At 36.2% G+C, this 20484-nt stretch overlaps 1 protein-coding gene across 1 annotated transcript in view; it reads right to left on the bottom strand.

Annotated features, from left to right (window-relative positions):
- Positions 1–20484, bottom strand: part of LOC100996032 (uncharacterized) — a 426340-nt gene that overhangs the window by 220568 nt on the left and 185288 nt on the right. The gene's annotated exons all lie outside the window — the stretch shown is intronic.

The following is a 20484-nucleotide window of genomic DNA, read 5'->3' on the forward strand; positions in this document are numbered from 1 at the left end:
GAAAAAAAAAAGGACGGTTTTAGCTAAAGAGCGGGATGATAAAAGCAAAAGATAAAGTTCAAAGAAGCCAAATGAAGACACAGTATAAAAGGTGAAAAGCTAAATGACAGTATAGGCAATAAATCATGATGCACGGTGCCAAGGCAGTGCTAGTGTTCCTCAGGCCTCCTTCAGTCACCGCCACTGCCATCACTCCAGGAGCCACCTTCACAGCAAAGGAGATGTTTGGACTCAAGTCTTAAATGAATAGGCATCATCAGGAAGTGGGAGAGAGGGGTGCAGGGTGGGGGGAATCAATGTGACTACAGCATAGGGTGGGTGTAGGGAAGGAGCAAAGATAAACATTGTGTAAAGAAGAATAAGATGGGTGCAGGCACACCACCAGAATGGGTGTTAATAAAGTTTGTCTCTACAACATGAGGCCTAAATGAGAAACTGTCATTCTGTGACCACATTTATTTGAATATCCAGAAAGAATATTCAGAAGAAATCTCACAAACACTTTACATTCTTCACACTGAACATAAAACAAAAAATACAAGAGAGTCTACAGATGTAGTCAGCGTTAAGTCCGCCTTAATGAGGCATGGCATAATCTGTCAACTAACCCAGGAACTGAAGCCCACACTACCAGCCAGGCATATCAGGAGAGCACTGCATCAGACGTCTCAGTTCGTCAATCTAATAAATGAGTTCTCAAATGTCATTTTCCTTCTATATGCAGCAAATATTTTCCTATTATTTAGTTATACTGTTTTAATTGGATTAACTCTCGGTGCACCAGCATGGTCTTATCTGAGAGAGAGATTTACGTCGCTTAATGGAGAAAAAGCAAGCTGCAAGAGGAAGGGAATCACAGTTCAGAGGGACATGTGGTATATGCTTGTCAATATGGAAAATAAGCATGCTAACTTCATATTTTTAAATTAAGGATCATAAAATCAACTGGTGATATGCCTTTTATTTCTTTAAGAGAAACATTATCCATGTTGAATATCCTCCAGCAAAACATGCATTTTAATTAAATGCTACAGACAGGGGCTATGCTCCTGGTCTGTTTGCCATATGTGACAACTATAAGAGAGTTATTAATATAATTTGGGAAAAGAGTACAAAACGATATATGTCACTTATAAACCTGGGTAAAATAACTAGCCAGGCTGCACCTTGGCATATGGAACATTTTCACGTGCAGCAAAATTCTGAATTATAGTGAATTCAGAATTTCATTTCAGAATTTCATTTCAGAATTTCTGAAATGATAATGAATTGTTATTAAAATATTTTGCTAGTTTAGAAGTAGTTAAGTCAATAAGATAATATTTATTGTTTCAACGTGAAACTAAACAACATGTTAACAGAAATTTTCCAAGTCACAGAGTGTTTTATCAGCTTTTAAAATTTAATATTAAATATGTTTTAAACCATTTTCCTTTGTAAGCATGTGAATCAAGTTTTTCCAGCCCTTGGTGACTTTTCTATACATGAGCTTGATATACACCGCACTTTCATATGCATAAGCCTTGCGCGTGTATGATCTGTGTGAAATGTGGGCAGTCCCTTCAGAATCCACAGCTCGACTGCAGATTGCTGGCTTCTCATACAGAGACCATGGTTACCTAATCACTCAATTTATGTGATGACTATAGACAGCCAAACTGAACAAAACCCACTTCAGGGATTGAATTACATGGTTTAGCTGCCTGCATTGATCAGTTTTACTGTATTATTACAAAATAGTCATTTCAGTTTGTGCTAGCTCCACATACTATGCAGTATATTCCCTTGCTCATAAAGAATTACAGAATTTTTGAGCCAGAAGGGGCCTTAGAGATTAATTCCTTATTTTACAGATGAAGAAACTGAAGAATCAAAATTTGTTCAATTCAATTGGCACAGTTAAATCAGGAAGAAAACACTTGCTGAAATCTGAATCATTTCTATTTGTTTTCTAGGACCAGCATCATAAAACAGCATATCAGGCCCCTTGGCTAGACTGATTTTAGGTAAATTTCCTAAACAGGATGGCATAAATGAGTGAAGATATTGATCCTTTAGACCCTAGCATGCCTGAGAGGACTTAAGGCAGACCGAACTCCCGGGCCAGTCACCCCAACTCTTGAGTAAACACGACTATTTATCCAGGTGTGCCAAATAAATACTATCATCTTTTGTTAGTGAAGTGATATGCGGGGATTCGAAAGAATGTGATCTTTAGTGCTTCAAGCAATTAAATCTAGCCTATCTGTATCTAAGATATTTACTTTATAAAGTTATGGGTTCTTACTGTATTACTTGTACTGTATTACTCATATTACTTTGTAAGAAATTTCTTACTTACCAAACAGGTCTTTCATTTATCACATTATGCTGGCATAATATTGACTAGAAGCCTTACTGATAACATGAACAGTCAATTAACACATATTTTACATATTATATGTATTATGTACTGTATACTTAACAATAAAGTAAGCTAAAGAAAAGAAAATGTTATTAAGAAAATCATAAGGAAGAAAATATGTATTTACTGTTTAGTAAGTGGAAGTAGATCATCATAAAGGTCTTCATCCTCGTCATCTTCACGTTGAGTAGGCTGAGGAGAAGGCACAGGAGGGGTTGGTATTGCTGTCTCACGGGTGGCAGAGTCAGAGAAAATCTGTGTACAAATGGGCCAGCGCAGCTGAAACCTATGTTGTTCAAGGGTCAACTATATTTTTATGTATGTGAAAAAAATTTAAAAATTCAAGGGGATGTATTGATATGAACTATTATTAGAAGTATTATATTTCATCTAAATAAAAATATTATGTTTTATGTTAGGAATTCCCACCCAACTGTCATATATTTTGAGGGTACTAAACCAGATTCATTAGGTGAATAAATATTATCATTCAGGAGAAGATATAATTATGAGTAAGACACAGTGCACTGTGTTAGCTAGAATCGGCAAGTCTATGCCGTAATAACAAATAAATACTAATATCTCAGTGGCTTACTGCAACTCAGTCAAGTTCAATGCAAGTCAAGATTCCCTCCTCCATTTTATTATTATACCATCTGGAACATATGTCCTCCAAGATCATGACCGCAGGAGAAAAGAAAAATGGGGGAGACATATCTACTTCTTAACTACTTGACCCAGAAATGATATACATTAATTCTGCTCACATTTCATTAGCCAGGATTGATTACATCTTTCTATCCTACCTGTCAGAGTTCTAGAAAATGTAGGAGATCACATAAATATTTGGTGACCACTGATAGCCTCCACTTTATTCAACGCAGGAAAAAAATATGTATACATATGTGTGATATAGATGTACATAAATAAACTTTTCTAGAAAAGTTATTTTAAAATAAGATGTCATGCTTCTGTTTTTTCTTATATAGCTATTAAAAAGCATAACATTTATTTACCCAAAGGACCTCGTTTAGTACCCTCAAAATATATGACAGTTGGGTGGGGATTCCCAACATAAAACATGATCTTTTTCATTCAGATGAAATATAATACTCCTAATAATAATTTGCATCAATATATCCCCTTGAATTTTTAAGTTTTTTTCACATATGTGAAAATATAGTTGACCATTGAACAACATTGGTTTCAGTCATGCTGGCCCACTTATACACAGACTTTCTCTACCTCTGCCACCCTGAGACAGGCAAGACCAAGACCAGCCTTTCCTGTTCCTTCTCCTCCTCAGCCTACTCAATGTGAAGATGATAAGGATGAAGATCTATATGATGATCCACTTCCACTTACTAAACAGTAAATATATGTTCTCCTTCTTATGATTTTCCTAACAACATTTTCCTTTCTCTAGCTTACTTTATCGTTAAGTATACAGTATATAATACATGTAATATATAAAATATGTGTTAATTGACTATGTTATCAGTAAGGCTTCTAGTCAACATTTAGCTATTAATCATTAAGATTTTGGGGTGTCAAAAGTTATGTGCAGATTTTGGACTATGCAGGGAGTAAGCCCTCCTAACCCCCACCTTGTCCAAAGTTCAACTCTAATAATACCCACTGTTTTAGTCAATTTGAGTGGCTACAACAATACCAAACACCACAAACTGGGTAATTTAGAAACAACAGAAATTTATTTATCACAATTCTGGAGTCTGGGAAGTCCAAGATCAAGGAAAATTTGGGTGTGGTGAGAGCCCATTTCCTGGTTCATAAATGATGCCTTCTAGCCGTGTCCTCACATATCAGAAAGAACAAGGCAACTCTCTGATAACTCTTTCATAAAGGCATTATTCTCACTGATGAAGGCAGAGCCCCCATGAATTAATAACCTCCCAAATGGACCCAGCTTCTAATACCATCACCTTAGGTAATAGGATTTCAACATACAAATTTGTGGGAAGCAGGGAGGTGGGCAGCCACAAACATGCAGACCATAGCCCTCACCTTATATGACTGTTGTAAGAATTAAGTTTTGTTGTTGTTGTTGTTGTTGTTGTGATGGAGTTTTGCTTTTGTTGCCCAGGCTGGAGTGCAATGGTGCGATTTCAGCTCACCGCAACCTCTGCCTCCCAGGTTCAAGCAATTCTCCAGCCTCAGCCTCCCGAATAGCTGGGATTACAGGCATGAGCCACCACACCCCACAGTGCCCTGCTAATTTTGTATTTTTAGTAGAGATGGGGTTTCTCCATGTTGGTGAGGCTGGTCTCAAACTCCTGACCTCAGGTGGTCTGCCTGCCTCAGCCTCCCAAAGTTCTGGGATTACAGGCATAAGCCACTGTGCCCAGCCAAGAATTAAGTCTTAAAACAAGTTTAAAACACTTTGCACAATACCTGTGGAAGAGCTAAATAAATGTTGATATCTTTGTCACCAGCAGTGTCATTGTTGTATTGTTGCTTGGTCTCATTTGACTCTCTGCAAGCCATATTTAGCCTCACTAAAGGAAGTTACATTTAAAAGTTTAAGCCATTGGCCCAACAACACAGAGCTTAAAGTACAAGAATTATAAGTGCAGAGTTGCCAATCTAAATTATCTTAACACCAAATTCAGTAATCTCTGTATTTTTTAAGAGGAATAAGTAAAACAGTTCTATGTTTGGACCCCAAGTTTATCATTAATTTCTGAGCAATCTTTTAGTTGCATAAGTTAGTGAGTTAACTAGGAGATAATCTGAACCCTTTTCCTGTTCCAAGATTTTAGCAGCACCTAATTATTTTATAATCATACAACTTATGGCACAAAAATTGAAATAAATTTTTAAAAGAAGAAAAATAAACGTAATTTGGAAGTGGCACAATTCTTATGACATCCTTGCCTAAATTGATAACTGTAAAAGTCCCTCTCAATCCTCAAATTTGGTGATTCTGCATTAACCAAGTGTACCATAAACTGTTCTCTTTACTTATTGAACTGTGTGTGTAACTCTCACACTTAATAGTAATGTAAGCTTTTACTTAAGCTCACATAATAAAAGATATTTCTCACTTTTTAGTGGGACATACCATCCAGGACTCAGATGCTGACAACTCTCTTGCAACTTTCCAGGCTTATTGGTTTCACTCTTTATCCTCTATATAACAAGTTAAACTTTGAAAATTATCTGAGTTTAACCCTTGCAGTATCGATCAGTGCTACTAGTCTAGCTCTTTCGAGTTTATTTTAACTAATAGTCTAATATCATTTTATACATTTGGAAAAAAATTTAGCCCAATAAAAAGCTAATGTTTCCCCTTTTCTTATTTTCTTCTTTATTTAAGAATGGTCTGGTATGCCTTTAGAATCAGGATACTAGAACACAGAGAACAATGCCCTCCTCACCATCTCCCACCCTTAAGACTTAGAATTAGACAAGACATTTGTATAAATCAGGTTCTCCAGAGAAACAGAGACAACAGGATATATATAGCTATATAAGAGAAAATTTATTATGAGAATTGTTTTACATAGTTATGGAGACCAAAAAGTACCACAGCATACTGTCTGCAAGCTGCAGAATCAGAAAAGCCAGTGGTAGAATTTATTTCAAGTCCAAAGGCCTAAGAACCAGGAGCTCCAATGTCCAACGGCAGAAGAAGGATATCCAAGGTCAAGAAGACAGAAAAATAATTTGCCCTTACTTTGCCTTTTTGTGCTATCTGAGCCCTCCATGGATTGGCTAATGCCTGTCCACATTGGAGAGAACAGATCTTTACTCAGTGTACTGATTCAAATGCTAATATTTTCCTGAAACACCATCATAAACACACCCAGAAATAATATAATAATGTTTTACCATCTATCTGGGCATCCCATAGCCTAGTCGAATCAAGTTGGCACATAAAGTTAACAAACACAACATTAAAGGCAAGAACCAAATTAATTTTTAATAATGTTCCATATGAATAATCGATCTTAACAGTTATTTCCTTAGTTCTTGGTAATTTTTCAGTTTAATCAGTTCAAACCATTGAATGTTCTATTTCTTCATAGGTTTTCCTAATACATACAAAGATTTTGGAGAATATGGAGGGGCCAATTTGTATATTTGTTACTTCCCATCTATCCTATGATACAAATAAAAATGCATACAGCAATCTAGTCTACTAAACCCTTGTATCAGTGACTAAGATGAATATGTAGAAGGTAGGCATAATTTAAGCTGCAGATGATACCAAGGAGGAAAAGCTAGTTTTTATGATGAAATGGAGAATCAGATTTAGAATGATTTCAACAGGTTAAAACAGCACATAAACACCAACAGGAAGAAATGTGAGGGGTGTCCATTTATTTTTTTATTCATCTAGCAAATATTTACAGAGCATACCTATATATTGTGTTATGTAGAGGATGAGTAGGGAAATACAAATAAGACATGCTTTCAACCTCAAAGAATGACAGTCGTGGACCTGCACCATACTTCCTTATTTTATACTTAAAGAATATTAGAACTAGAAAGCTTAAGTGATTTATCCAAAATATCACAGCAAGGCAGTGAGAGCCCAGAGCAAGCTAAAGTCGAGGGAAATCCCCACTATTCCACATAGTAGTTAAGCAATAATTGCATACGTAAGAAGATATGGTATAAAAGAAGTACTTTAAAGGGTAATAACTAACAAGAAATGGTCTCCTCCATCTAACTTGCTTTTCTTCTTTATATCTTTGAAATGAGGTATAATTTAGAGTAACTGTCTGCAACACAAGGGAAAGTGGCCAAGGCAATATTGGCACAAGATTGCTGGGACGGCATCCCTTGGAGAAAATTCCATGAAGACATCATGAACAGTAGGTATCCAGGTCTCCTCTTGCCCATTTTTTTTTTCTGGGATTGTTTATGGAACCCTTGACTGCGGAATTTAAATGCACGATTATGGACATGTAAGCCCATCCCTGATATAATCAGGGCCAGGATACAATAGCACTGTAATAACAGAGAGTCCCAGGTCATTGGAAGAAACCAGGAAGCAATGATGCCTGTGATGGTCTTTTCTCATTCTCCATGTTGAGGTACAAATAATGCCCCTGTTATACTTTTGCAACTAGATATCTCCAGGGCTATTCAAATTAATGGCCCTTCCTACTCTGCCTTAAGTAAACGTGAATTCCTCTGGAAGTACTTACTCAGCCATTTCTAACTGTCCTCCAGTGTCAACCACAGTGACACTGTGGCTAGTCACACAACTCTTATCGATTAAAATGATAGCTCATAATGCCTAGACGCTGCTTCTTAGTTTGGGGAGAAGAGGGAGAATTGAGAGGAAAGGTTGTCTTGACTGATCCTCTGAAAGCTAGTCTCACATAAAAAGAGGTGATCTTTTGCAAAACTCCATGGGAATTGCCTACAGCCCAGTGATTAAGGCAATCAATCACAGTCAACTGCAATGCGTGGCCCCCAGGTCGTTGAAAAAGCCAGGCAAGAGGCCCAACCTGAAACACATGCAGGTGACAGTAAGGTTGTAGCCAATGTCCTGCCAGGTCATATAGTTTTGTACCCCAGATTCAATCACACTAAAGAAGTGCTTGTCCCCTTTTAAATTATTCAGTTTAAAAGTCCATAACCTAAGAGACAAGAATCTCTCTTTTGGAGTCTGATGAACAAATCTAATAGATCATTGTGCACTGTGCTAAAAAGAACGATTGTGGAAGGTGTGGAAGACATGCCCGCAAATCTGTTACTGATCCAGTACCACTGCATGTTCCAGAACACTACACCGGTAGGCCTTGTGTGAGTGGTATTTTGCAATTCATCCTTATTTGCACAACAGGCACATTACAATTTATTGTTAAAACAAGAACATTATTAAAGGTGAAAGAGAACATTATTACTATTTACATCTGAACAAGGAAATCGTCCCTGGAAAACCAGGACATATGGTCACCCTAGATACCTTGCCTTTCAGAGGAGAAAAATCAAGCAGTGAAATGCCTGGAATCCTGGAAATCATATAATATGAGTACATGAAGATATTCAGCATGAAGATAAGTCTGATTGAGGACCTCTGTGTGTGTGTGTGTGTGTGTGTGTGTGTGTGTGTGTGTCTATTTGTGTGCATTGCAGACCAAAAGAGGGCAACTTACTCAAATGGCAATCATGTGGCAAAGTGAAAAACTTTCTTCCCTCCTGTGCCAAAAATCAGAATTGTAATCAAGAAGCAGATTCAGGCTCAATGTAAGAAAGAGCTTTTCTTCAGAACTGCCCAACAACAGAAGAAGTTGCCTTGCCAGAGTACTTTCCTTATATTTTGAATGCATTCAAGCTGAGGAAAAGTAGACACCTTTCATGGGTACAGTGAGATGTTTTCCGCAGTAACTGAGGAATTGTATACATAGTTCCTAAGACTCTTTGAAGATCAAAACAAATAGCTATTATCATGAAAATATATGATAACTTGTTGGTTTTGTAATACCAAGAATCTCATGCATTAGTAAATAGACTACATTTAAACCAAGGCATACAGAGAAAATCTAACGCAGGAAAGAAAAATTAGAAAGTTTCCTGAGTGTGATGGGTCATCCCAACAGGCCATGGAAGATAATAAAACTCCATGCCTGATTTGCATGCATGAAGGAAAATCATAGCAATAGATCATTAACAAGGATGTAATTAACTTGTATTACTTCAGCAATGTGAAAATCCAAAATTTCATTCAAAATTTATAGTTACTTCTGTGGAATTAAAAGACTTAAACACTAATTGAAAAATGATGAAATTGTATTAACTCTTCAATCCTTTGACTAACTAGCATATTTCTTTATAATATTAATTCTTCTGAAATAGAGCTGAACTTTGGCTAAATTATGAAGGTGGTGAAATTTAGCTTTAAATAAACTTCACTTCCTCACTCCCTGCTTTCTCCTCCTTGAAGCAACTCTTCCTTATGTATAACTTCCTAGTGCTTATTGCCTCTCCTCTTTCCTGACTGTTTACTCTCAGGAAAGGGTAGAATCAAATCCGGTTTCCTGCGATTAAACGGACCAAAAAAGTAATATGCTACCACCTACCAATGATTTTATATTTAAAAAGCATTTTTGATACCTTAATCTTAGCATAATAAAATTCTAATAATGGAATTCCAGAAATCAGTCTTATAAACAGTTATTTGGAAGAGAATTCTTGACTTCTGAATTTATGCTATGTAGGAAGCTACCATTCTTCAAACTAGTTAATCCTGTCCTACATCTATCTACCCTTGTAAGACCAAAGAAAAATTTTGTTATGATCTTCATCTTTTAATAATAATAGTGGGTATCACTAATTTAAATTCCATGTGCTAAACACTGTACTAATTACACACATATATTATCTCATCCTGTAATCCTCACAACAATCATATAAATTGCATATAGCCGCAGAGCTAGAGATAAAGAAATTTTGGTGTAAAAAGATTGAGAAATTTGTATAAAACCATAAGAGCAAGTGATGTGGCTGGAACTTATGGCTAGGTCTATCAAATTTCCAAGCCTGGGCTTTCAACCTGGAGGTTCTATTCCACATTAGTATACCAAAACTAACTCGACAAGAATTTCAAATGCACGTACTGAGAAAATGCAGAGAAATGAAAGACTGACCTTTCTTTGTAAGTTGTCCAGTGTCTTATATCTTGCTTTCTTCCATTGATGCCTATGCCTGTGGCAAATTTAATCAGAATTCATCCAGACATTTCAGGAACAATTAGAAACTATTAAGCTCTTCTCAGACTTCAATATCGAACAACCCCCTCATATTTTTTTTTCAAAAATACATGAGTTTAATGTCTCAATCTTCTTTTGATTAAATTATTTTAGGTAAAAGTGAATTCTTCCCTCTGGAAATTGAAATTTATGATTTCTTTCTTTCCCCAGATTCCTTTTAAACATAAGTCTGTGTGATTTAACAGGAAAACAGAATCAATTATCTCCATATTAAGCCAGAGGGAAAGATAGCAGAGATGGAAAAGGAAAGGAAAAACTGCTATCTCTTTGTGTTTCCCTTGCCCCCACCAAACTGATCAATATCGAATATTTAATCAAATTGTACAGTTAACTGTGCACAAAATGGTCCTCCACTTTATTGCCTGTTAATGAGGAGAAGTTAGGGAAATGACTGCAGATTGGACAGCATGAAGTTAGTTCAAAGACAGCTGCCTATGGGAGAGCAAGGAGACTTCCTAGTCAATCTAACAGTGAGCTTTAGGTCCACCTTATTATAATATAAGATTCATCCTGAGTGAGCATAATATTTTGTTTCCTGTTAGGCAAGTTACTGAGAGGAACACACACTAAGTGTGCAAGGAGAGAAATTTGTGAGCATTATGGAGAGAAAAGCAGGCAAATCATTGAAACTCTGATTGATTCAATTGGGAGATGAGGGTTGAGGAGGGTGGGTATGCACAATGCTTGTTAAGAAAAGATGGCAACAGCTCTGCTGTGTATGACCCAGCCCCTCCCACAGTCTATCATGACAATCTTAGATCCATTCAAAGGCAACAGTAAAATGTCCCAGAGATGTCTTCACTTGATCCTGGCTTCTTTAGGAGACTGTTGCCCTGTTTGGGGAGATTTCTCTGAGACAGGCAAACGTGTGAGAAGTCATGGAGGAGGCATTGACTACTATTCAGACTCTTAGTGTCCTGGATTGGGTTTGCAATGTTGATGAAAGTAACTCACTAGAGAATGAGAAACTGTTTTAAGAAAATCTGGAGAAATTCTTGCTGTCAGCCCTGCTGCTTTGAAAATCTCCCCTATTTCTTGTGTTGAAACAAAGTAAGAATTTAAGAGAAGCTACCTTGGTGAGGTGGCAGCAAATACCCCAGAGTAAGGTGGACTCCTTTATAAAAATTGTCTTGATGAGAATCAAGACCAAGTCAGACAAAGGATATAAACCTGGAAACCCCAAATAGAAACCAATGCAGCTCGAGGGTCTCCAAAGTAGAAATTGAGGGTGTTAGTTATGATGACCTTGCTGCTTCATACTGGGTTTTGATTGGATCAAAGACATTGGGGGTTCATTTGGTTTAGCCACACAAAGCTGCTGCACCACACGAAATGGAAAGTAAACATGACTTGCTTACTGGAGCCAAGTCATTGTCTCCCTATGTGACCCCTGTCCTCTCTCCTCTAATCCAAACTTAACCACATTAAAGAGAAAGCCAACTAGGGGTAGGGCCAAGATCTCCCTGTCCTCAAGGGGCATACTGTGTTGTCAATTCAATGTTGTAGTTTTCACTGCTGAATGTATAATTGGCATTGATGTTTCACATGCTTGGACTCTGAATACTTATCTGTACTGTGTCTTCCTAGGGACATGCTAGGGAAATATCTAAGTGGCTCTCCAATCCAGCTCCCGGTTCCCTCCAAGCTATTCCAACAGAAACAGTATAGAATCCCAGGAGAAAAAAAGAGAAATTGCCACTCTGTGATTAAAGACTTAAAAGCAGCAAGGGTGGTAAAAAAAAATGCAACTGCCTATATGGCAAGTGAAAGTGCCAGCTGAATGTTAGAGTGGCATTGTCACCAATTAAATCAGTATTTACTCCCATAGCTCCAACTGTTTCAGACATTGTGACTGAACCTAATCCATCGCACAGACTGACAGCACTTGGTATGCTGCCTTGGGCATTGACAATGCCTTATTTCTTAGCCACTGGCACCTGATTACCAAGACCAATTTGCATGTTTGCGGCCAGGCTTCCAATGTTTTGCTAAGGCACTTAAACGCCACTGTTATTTGCCACCAATGAGGGGTTAGGGTTTAGCTCAAGAGCCTCTACCCCATGTTGTCTAAAGCTTTCACCCTGTAGTTGATGTCCTGTGGGTTGGCAAATCAGAACCCTCAGTCTGTATAGCCCTGACTGTCATGTTAGCAAACCTCTATCAGTAGGGGTTGTAGATAAACTCCAACGAAATTCAGAGGAGGCAACTTCACCAAGGAAACTCTTGGAACCATGTGGGCAGGTTTACAGCACTTGACGTCTCCAGCAGTAAAGGAAAAACTATTGTCTCTTTACCTCTCCCCTTCTCCCACCAAAAACAAGACAGCACTTTACTATACTCCTGGATATTGAAGACAACATGTGCCTCGTGTTATCATTTTTATCTGCTAATCTGCAAATAATTACCCTTTGAATGGGGACCAACCAATAGGTTGAACTGAAGCCTGTACATCAAGTTGAAACACACTATCTACTTTCAGAGCCCCAAAACTATGCGTTCCTTGAGCTACAATTCTCTGTGACTGATGACCTTGCTGATTGGAGACTGGCAAAAGGCATCTAAACTATGGCAGCCTATCTTGTTAGCTTGCAAAATTTCAGGTTCTTCAGTTTATGACATCTAATTGGTCTTGAACCTCTCATTAGAAGTTTGTGAAAATATAACTCTACTGATTTCTAGTTTTGAAAAAGTATTGCTTTTATGGGTGGAACATTCCAGTACACCTTTTTTATTTCAAAGAAATATTAGCACATCCACTCAATTTAAGTAAACCTCTCATCTAAGTCTTCTCTGGTAGTAATAAAAGTTTATATGTCAGAACAAATTTAGAAAGGTGGAGAAAAAGATACTAAGAAGAATATGAAAGAATTTTCATATTATTCTAGTTTAAAGAAAGCATTACTGAAGATAAATTATTGATAACGTTAGATAAATTATCATTTCAATTAAAATGCATACTGGATAATTTAGTATATGAAGAAGGGATACTGGGGGCTTAAAATCCTTGAAAACACCAGAATTTAAAGCTATTAGTTGTCATATTATCCTTTGGGCCATCTATTAAATTCTCAGCTAAATATTAAAACATATTAATAAAAGAGTAAAATATTGAAACACTTCTTTAGCATAGAACTACAGATTATATTATAGAGTTGAAAGTACATGGAGTTATTTTAAATTCTGCATGAGACAGTGATGATGACTCAGATGAAACTCTATTTACAAACAGTAAAATTCACATTTTTGATGTACAGTTAGTTCTGTGAGTTTTTTACATATATTGATTCTTTAACCATCACCATAGAGAGGATGCAAAACAGTTTCAGCATTCAAGAAAGATCTCTTCTACTGCCACTTTTTTTTTCACAACCTCCTCAATCCTAAACCCTGGTAAACATAGTTCTGTTCTCTATTCCTTTTTTTCTAGAAGGTAGAGGGGGAACATTTCCAGAATTTTATATGAATAAAATCATACAGTATATAATCTTGTGAGTTTCAGTTCTTGACCTTAGCATAATTCTTTGAAGATTCACCCAAGTTCTGGAGTGTATCAATAGTTCATCCTTGTCACTGGTACTAGTTCATCCTTGTCACTGGTACTACTATTTTATTATGTAGATGCACCACACTTTGTTTATCCATTCACCCACTGAAGGACATCTGTGATACTTCTGGTTTTAGATCATTAATAATGCTGCTATAAACATTTATGTGTAGGTTTTTGTGTGAACATGAACTTTCATTTCTCTAATATGCGCACCTAAAAGTGAGGTTACTGAGTTATATGAGTAATTTTTGTCATATTTTGGCACTTTTTCAAAAAGCTAAGCATAAGTATATATTCAGCTATTTAAAAAAATGCCAAAATATTTTCCATTTTGCATTCCTATCAGCAATGTATGAGAGTTCCCTTTGCTCTGCATCCTCATCAACACTGGGTATTATGGGTATTTTTAAACTTAGCCAAGTAAATAGCTGTGAAATGCTATCTCCTGGTGGTTTTAATTTTCAGTTCCCTAATGACTAATTATGAAAAATATCTTTTCACCTGCTTATTTCTCATTTGTGTATCGTTTTTAGTAAAGTGACTGTTTAAATCTATTCCCTATTTTTTTCAAATTGAGTTGTTTATTTTCTAATTTTTGCGTTCTGAGAGTTCTTTACCTATTCTGATACAAATTGTTTGGCTATTAATATCATAAGTATACTAATGTTCAGCGTACAGATTCTGTACATCTTTTGTTATATTTATCTCATTACATTACATTATTACATTTGCAAACTATCATAAATATTACTGCTTTTTTAAAAAAATCTCAATTTCCAACTGTTCATTGCTAGTGTATAAAAATAAAATAGAATTTTGTCTATTGCTTTTGTATACAGCAACCTTGCTAAACCCAATTATTAATTCTTGTAGTTTTTTAATAGATTCCTTAAGATTTTTCTATACAGACAATCATGTCATTGCAAGATAGAATAGTTATATATTTTTCTTTCTAATCATTTAGAAAGAAAATAATCAAAAGGAAAATGTCTTTTATTTCACTTTCTAGACATAACTGCATTTGCTAGATTTCTAATAAAATATTGAACAGGACTGGTAAGAGCAGACATCATTACCTAGTTTCTGATTTTAGGGAGAAAACAGTCTTTGACCATTAAGTACAATGTTAGCTGTAGGATTCTCACAGATGTCCGTTAACAGATTGCAGATGTTGCCTTCTATTCCAAGTGGGCTGAGAGTTTTGTCACCAATTGGATGTTTAATTTTGTCAAATGCTTTATCTGCAACTATTGATATGATCATGTATTCATTTTGTTGTTAATGTGATTACAAGCATTGATTAATTTTAGAGTATTAAATAATCTGGTGTTTCTAATATCTTAAGATTTTCCCAGGATAAAGTTCACATGGTCATAATTATTATTCTTTTTATATATTGCTGGATTTGACTCACTAATACTTTGTTGAAGATTTTTCTATTAGTGTTCAAGAGGAATACTGATCTGTAGCTTTCGTCTCCTGTGCTATCTTTGATATTAGAATAATATTGGTGCCACAAAGTGAGCTAAAAAATGTTTTCTCCTTTTCTAACTCTAAGAGAGATTGTGAAGAATTGATGTTATTTCTTCCTTAAATATTTAGTAGAGTTCATCAGTGAAACCATTTAGCTTGGAAATAATTTTTTGAAGGCTTTTACCTATGAAATATGTTTTACAATAGCTACAGGAAGACATATTATCTATCTTTTTAATTCAGCTTTGATATCTGCATCTTCAAAGAAATTGGTCTATTTTATCTAAGCTGTAGATTTATGTGCATAAAGTTGCTCATAATTTCCTCTATCATTTTCTAACCTATTTGGATCCATGATAATATTCCCCCTTTCATTCTTGATGTTGATCATTTGTGTTTTCTCATATTTTCTTGGTCAATCTCACCAAAGGTTTGTCAATTTTATTAATTTTCTAAAAAAGAACCAGCTTTTGGTTATATTGATTTTATGTTTTCAATTTTATTGATTTCTGCTTTTTTATTTTATCTTTTTCTGCATTGTGCTAGGCAGAAGCTTAAATTGTTGATTTGAGACATTTCTTCTTTTCTCATATAAATTTTTAATGCTATAAATTTCACTCTATGCACTGCTTTACCTGATTCACATAAATTTTGATTGGTTATATTTTCAGTTTTATTCTGTTCAAAATTATTTCTACTTTCCCTTGAGATTTCCACTTTGACCCATTGATAAGTAGTAATGTTTTATTTAACTTTTTAATATGTGGGGGTTTTCCAGATATAATTCTGTTACTGTTTTCTAGTTTAATTTGTTATAATCAGAAAGCATACTTTCAATAATTTTAATTATTTTAAATTTAATGAGGTTTGCTTTGTAACTCATAATATGGACTATCTTAGTGGTGAATGTTCCATCTGTGTTTGAAAACAATATATTCTGCTATTGTGAGGTGGAGTGTCCCATAAATGTTAATTAGGTAAAGCTGGCTGGTAGTGTCATTTAAGTCTTCCATATACACTTTGAGTTTTTTGTTTGTGTTTTATTCAACTTTCTCTTCTCCTTTTATGCCCTGAATTTTAGACCTGTTGATATTGTCCCACAGATACCTGAGGCTCTGTTTCTCTCTCTCTCCCCAACCCTCTGGCTCCCTCCCTTCCTTCTTCAGTTCCTCTCATTGTGTAGACTGAATAATTTCTATTGATATACCTTCAGGTTCACTAATTGCTTCCTCTCACATCTATTTTCTGCTATTGAGCCCTTCTAGTGATGTTTTAAATTTTTATTATTCTAGTTTTCTGTTCTAAAATTTTGTTTGAGTCTTTCTTTTTTTTTTTTTTTTGGTATAGCTTCTATTTCTTTGCTGAAAATTCTATCTTTCCATTGTTTTTAAGAATGTTTGCCCTTACTTGTTGGAGCACAGTTAAATAACTACTTCAGAGGTTTATTTCCTGATAATTCCAACCTTTGAGTTCTCTTGTAGTTGGTGTCTGTTAACTTTCTTTTGCCTGTTAGTTGTTCAGATTTTTCTAATTCTTTGTATATGGAATAGTTGGGGCTGTATCTGGGACATTTCAAATATTATATCCTGAGGCACTAGATCCTATTTAAATCTTCTGTGGAACATTAATTTTTTGTTTTGTTTAACAGGCAGTAAATACATATCCTGGCCCATATTCTGTGGTTTATCTTTCCCATATCAATTTAATTTTCAAAGAATCCGCAATTATATCTGGTTTGCCCAGTGTGTGAGCCACTCAGAGTTCAAACTGAAACCTGGACATTGGTCTTCACTGAAGTTCAGTTTTCAAAGTTTTTGTTGAGCTGATTCCATTTGAACAACTTGGGGGTTGTCCAAGACTTTAAATGCAGATTTAAATGGTCATTTCCTTTGGCTACTTGTTTTCTATTATCATTTCCCTGACTTTGGTTCCCAGGGTTTGCCTTTCCAGGTGTTCTTACTAGAAATATGGAAAGTTAGCCTCCCCACACTGATGCCAGTGTTCTGCCCTTTATAAGGCCTCTTCCACACCAATGAGGAGGTGGAGCGGGTCCATCTTTTTACTGGCATTCTGAAGGGCTATAAGGCTGGGCAATTTTACAGGACCCAACCCTACGGTGTTTGCTGCTGCGATGATAGTGGGAAGTGAGGAGGTCCCACCTCTTTGTTGCCACTTTCTTGGTGTAAGGCAAGGAGAGTTCATGGGGCTCCTCTCCTCAGGATTTGCCGCAGCATGCTGGTGGGGAAGGAAGGGTGTTAAAAAATATAACGAATAAAAAATAAACAGGAAACTCACTGCAAGATCATTCCTCCAGTTCTAAGTTCTGTACCTAGTCCACTTGCTTTTATCTACCTTTAATTCTTATGTTAGTTGCTTAATGTATTTTTTTTCCTGAGGCTTTACTCCATTGGGTCCAGAATCAAAAGTCCCTTTTTATAAAATTCCTAAACTGTGGATAACAAAGAGAAAAGAAAGGAAAACTATAAAATAGGAATATGTGTACCAAGCAGAATAAATGATAGAATACGTTTGGCAAACTAAAACACTAAAAATAAAGTGTTAGAGAACAGGGAGGGGAACTTTTTGCCAGTCTTTAGATATCCTTCCTCATAACACTTCTCTCTTCACTCTAACCTACCGTTCCCTAAGGAATTAGGAGTGACTTAAAATAACTGGTGAGTTTGGAAGAAAAAGAAGGGAATATGCTGCCCAGCTACCTCATCTCCCCTCTTCTTTTCCCCATAAAGAAACTGTGTTCTCAATTTCTCTAAGTCGTATGATAAATTAAGAGACAACAGCCTTTCCTTACAGGAGAGGCATGTGTTGTGCAGCACTTACTGTGACTTAGGTAAGTCTCACTAATTCTGGAGTTCGGTACTAGGAAGCTTCCTTATAGAAGCCACATTGTTCAATTTCATTACATTATATTGAATATCTTGAACTCCATATAATTTACTCCTTCAACTTATTTATTAGTTAGATACTCCAGTGAGAAAAAGGTGGGAAGCTGGGGGCAGTAAATGGCTGGGACTTCCTTAAGCCTCCAATATTCACTAATTTTAAAAGTTAATTAATTCACTGAAGTAACTCCCTTTTAATAACAAGGTACCACAGTTATTATGACTATAAGGCATGTTTCCTAACACCTTACTGTGAGGGCGTCTAATCCACCTTTTTCTCCCCAGTGCTTAGCACATTGCCAAGTACAATAAGCACATAATAAATAATCATAAACGTCCATACAATAAATAAATGATTCAATAAATAAAAGAATTCCAATATACATAATTTTAGATGTGGCATTCATAGAAACCATTCTTGTTTTAATGGTAATGTTTCCATCTCAAATAGTTCCTACTCTCAATATGTGTTCGACATTTGAGAATATTTATTATTTACTCTACCTCAGTTGAAAGAGGTATCAACTTATTCAACCCATATAAAACTCCTCTGAGGTAGTGATATGGTTTGGCTGTGCCCCCATCCAAATCTCATCTTGAATTGTAGCTCCCACAATTCCCATGTGTTGTGGGAGGGACCCAGTGGGAAGTAATTGAATCATGGGAGCAGGTCTTCCCTGTGCTGTTCTCATAACACCGAATAAGTCTCATGAGATCTGATGGTTTTATAAAGGGGAGTTTTCCTGAGCAAGCTCTCTTCTCTTGTCTGCCACCATGTGAGACCTACTTATCACCTTCTGCCATGATTGTGAGGCCTCCCCAGCCACGTGGAACTGTGAGTCCATTAAACCTCTTCTTTTGTAAATTGCCCAGTCTCAGGTATGTCTTTATCAGCAGCATGAAAACTGACTAATACAGGTAAGTATTATTATTATCTATAATTGACAAAAAAGGAAAATGATGACCAGAGAGAATAAGTGACTTGTCAATGGTCAGATAGCTAGTGACAGATCTGTGATTGAAACTCCTGTACTTAGCTCTGGAGTCTGTGGCTATATTGAACACACTAGGTCACCTCTCAAAACAGATCTTACATAGCCTTCCCAATAACTTGTTCATATGTCACTTGGCCCTAGGCTTATGGTCAGCAACCCCATCTCTTTGTCTTCCCATCATGTATACCTTAAAATGTGGCCTGATCACATCAATTATACCATCTTTTTTTCATGCTTCAAACAATCAGGGCTATCCAACCGAAGCTAGCACTCTCTTCACAAACTGTTAGTCTCCACCCAAAGGATTGGCCTAGCTATTTTGCACCGTTATCAGCCTTGCTGCAAGCCTATTAAAAATCCTTTGTCTTCAGTTCTTGCCAATTAATAGGATAGTGATTTGAGGGCAAATAGCCAGTCGGAAGGGAATATTAATGTGTATGTTTAATGCAGTGGTGGAGAAGTTATGGCACTTTAAATATAACATCTTGCATCTTTCTTTTTTAAAAAAATTATTCTTTAAGTTCTGGGATACATGTGCAGAACATGCAGGTTCGTTACACAGGTATATATGTGCCATGGTGGTTAGCTGCGCCCATCCACCCACCATCTACATTAGGTATTTCTCCTAATGCTATCCCTCCCCTTGCCCCTCACCCCCTGACAGGCCCATGTGTGATGTTCCTCTCCCTGTGCCCATATGTTCTCATTGTTTAGCTCCCACTTATGAGTGAGAACATGCGAACACCTTGCATCTTTCAATACTGTTTCTCTTGGCTTAAATATCTGTCCATGTACAAATTTTGTGTATTACAGACAGCTGTGATTTTTTTTCACCTGCCACCAAAGCCAAAAGAAAGGCGTAACAGGTTAAAATGAAGCCATTAATAGAAGTAACCCAATCCTAATAATTTGGTCCTTTCATAAATTAAACATGTGAGAGCTAAATACATTTTGAATATCTCTTAGAGGAATTATGGAAAAAGTAAAAAGCAAAATAATCTGGAAGCAAAATCTAGAAAAAAGTACTTCATGTGGACCATAGACTTCAGATAAGTGCTGACATTTTAAAGAAATTAATGTCCTATCATGCAAGTCCCACAGTATCCTATCATAGTGTGTGTATGTTGTCTGTTCCAATAGTTCTCAGACTTTGTTGTACATCATAACACATTTAGGGAGTAGGGCAAAGAATATTGTTAAAAATACTGGTTCTTGAAGCCTAGCCGAGATATACTGAATAAAATTCTTTGAGGGTGGAACTCAAGCAAAAATATTTTTAAGAAGCTTCTCCAGTGATTCCAATGCTCACAATGTTTGAGAAACATTGACTGTATACTTGACTTTCAGGGCTGAGAAATCCTGGAATAGATAAATGTTAAAGAAATTTCAATTAATTAATCTTTATAACATCTCTACT

Source organism: Pan paniscus, chromosome 2, assembly GCF_029289425.2.
Source record: "Pan paniscus chromosome 2, NHGRI_mPanPan1-v2.0_pri, whole genome shotgun sequence".
Taxonomy (NCBI): domain Eukaryota; kingdom Metazoa; phylum Chordata; class Mammalia; order Primates; family Hominidae; genus Pan; species Pan paniscus.